The sequence below is a fragment of the Uranotaenia lowii genome, chromosome 2 (genome assembly GCF_029784155.1).
Source record: "Uranotaenia lowii strain MFRU-FL chromosome 2, ASM2978415v1, whole genome shotgun sequence".
NCBI classification, from domain to species: Eukaryota; Metazoa; Arthropoda; class Insecta; order Diptera; family Culicidae; genus Uranotaenia; species Uranotaenia lowii.
This window is the reverse complement of record NC_073692.1, coordinates 423,271,809-423,274,553: the sequence shown is the minus strand read 5'-3', so window position 1 is coordinate 423,274,553 and position 2,745 is coordinate 423,271,809.

Below are 2,745 nucleotides of genomic sequence, written 5' to 3'. Positions count from 1 at the left end.
TTTACGAACCGATTAGCAGATTCGAAGGAAGTATACATCACCAAGTAGGTATCAATAAACGTTTATTTACCACTAGTTCTAATCAAACTCCCTTTTCCGCGATTTAGATAACAATATACACCCAGGAGGATTTTTGAGTGTTGGAGGTTAGGGTTAAGCAAGGTTAGGATACCAGAAATGTAAGTCCTTTAATTGTAACCAGCTCATAGAACATTATGAACTTATCCATTATAATATAGTTTTTAGCATTATTACCGTCGATCGGAGTTGCTAAAAAAAAAGGAACCGAAAATACCTTTCCTACCTCATCACCTATCTTGTTGAATTCGAAACACCTGAATCCACCAAATTGTTCATAATTTCAGTTAAATAAGAATTATGGATCAAATAGTAGTGGAAATTGAAGACAAAACATATCTTCCAATTTTCAGAATCAAACAAAAAAATGCAATTAAATCCGACGTAATAATTGTTGTTTAATGTATTTTTTTTTTAAATGCTGAGCTCATAACCCGTTTTCAATTAAAAGAAGATACAAGTTAACTGTTTCTGTTGCTTACATTTTGTTCACAGGCGGTTTTGAAAAAAAAATAGCGGTTCCAAAAAGACCCTGTAAGCTAAATTCTGGCATTGGTCAGGTCAAACTGTCTTTTTTCCCTAAAACTTAGGAGTATTATTAAATTAAAATTTAAGCAAAATTAATCGATAAAATGTTTCTTTTTCGTGGTACGTTATTTAAAGCCATTAAATTAAAGCTCCATCACCCCGAAGCTCGCAGATTTACACACATCTATATTCTTCCGATCAATCTTTACATTTTCCCAGCTCATTTGCTGTAAATCGAAATAAGAGCAAACACCACTGTCATTTTTCTCCTCATCTTGTGTTGGGGAATCATCTCCTTCATCAGGAGCAAACTCGTTTCCTGCTCCAGAATGTATGCAGTACGTAAGTATACGAAGAACCATTTCCTGCCAGCACGAAGCTGGGACTAAAAAATCGTTCTTCAGAATTCTGTTCAATTTGTTCGATAGGGAAAAGTTTTCTACGGATGCTGCTTCTGCAATAAGGAACGTGAGCACTGCTGGCTGTTACTCTAGTGTCGAAGGAAGGCAAAAAGAGGATGCAGTTTTCCTTTCTCATTTGGAGTTGAATTTCTACAAGAACCCCTTCCTTCTGCTGCTGTTAGTATATATCAACATTTGCCAGCACACAAGCCAATGAGCAGTGTGGCTCGTGCCAATGCTACTACACTGGAATAAAAAGTGCGCTCAAATGAAAAAGTGTATGGAAAAAAATGTTGCAACAATCACAAAATGCCAATCCCGACAAATACCGGCAAAAAGTCGATGCGGAAAAGTAAAACTCACCCCCCTTTTTGCTCTCCTGGATTCGATCCATTTAGGAAGATTTTGTCGTAGGGTAGCAGCACCAAATAAATGGATGATTTCCAATCGAATCCTTCGAAAAAGTGAAGTTTGTCAATAGTTCTGTCCAGTGACCCCAGAGGATGCCGATTTGCTGCCCCGGGTACGAGCCAAGGAACATTGATGAAAGGATTTTTTGTTTACCCTACCAACAGCTACTCTTAGAGAACCCCCAGCCAGCATGCTCCATTGGCGAATATTGTTGTTGTTCTTGTGCTCAATGTTGTTGCAGTTGTTGTTGATGTTGATTCAGTTAGGGGAGCCGAATTGGTGGATGGATGGATGAATGACTGGGGAAAAGAACGGGTTGGAAAATGTTCTTCCGCTTCCTCTTAGCAGTAGCAGCAGGGCAGCAGGACTTGGATCAGTCAGTCAGTCAGTTGTTCCGTATCGTATCGTAGGACGATGGCTGATTACCTTGAACGTAATCGGAGCTAAAAGGCGGTCCAGGGCGGAGGGTGGGTGAGCTTCATTCGTTGGTAAACCGTTCGTTTTGTGTGCAGTAATAGTAGCTACAAGCGAGAAACGGTAAGTAAATCCTGATGGAAGCTTGGATTACTTATCCGGAGCCAGGCAGCGCAGTGACGTAGAGTGAGTACAATCGAAATCCAACAACGGTGTGAACTGTTACTATCTGGAAAACAATATTCCTAAAACACATTATTTTTTCCTAAAAACGGCACGGAAAATTCAAAACATCTTATGAGTGACCCCCTTTCTCCTCTTAATATCTTTCGCTGCAATCAGGTAGGGGCTTCAAACAAGTATAGAATTGGTTGTTTAGTTATTGAGTAGTGAAAAAACGAATGAAAGACCTTCTCTACTATTCTTATCTTCCCAATAGAAGGGGGAGGAGTCTCAAACCATTAAATAAAGCTTTCTGGCATTCAATTCAAATTTGCTTGATTAGTTCAAGAGTTGTGCAAAAAATTGTATGGAGGACAACACCCACCCCCCACCAATCTTATAAACAGTGATAGGGGGTTTCAATTCAAAAAGCATCTGAAAGTTTAAAAAAAAATTCAACAATACAGTAATTATGTAATGATGTATAAATTTGTTTGTGTAGAAAATCTGCCAGAAAATGTCTAAAATTAGTATAGGTTCTGTCATATTTCATGTAAATTTTATATGGAACTTCCTGTTATTTGAAGCGGTTAGAGAAACCATTTCTGACCGTAAAACTTTCATATACCAAATTCCACATTAAGTGACTCATTAGTTTTCGAGTCTATAAGGAAAAGATAATTCATCGATGTTCAATGAATGTCTCTAGAAAATTATTCGAGTTATATAAAAGTTTTGTTGGTTTCATATG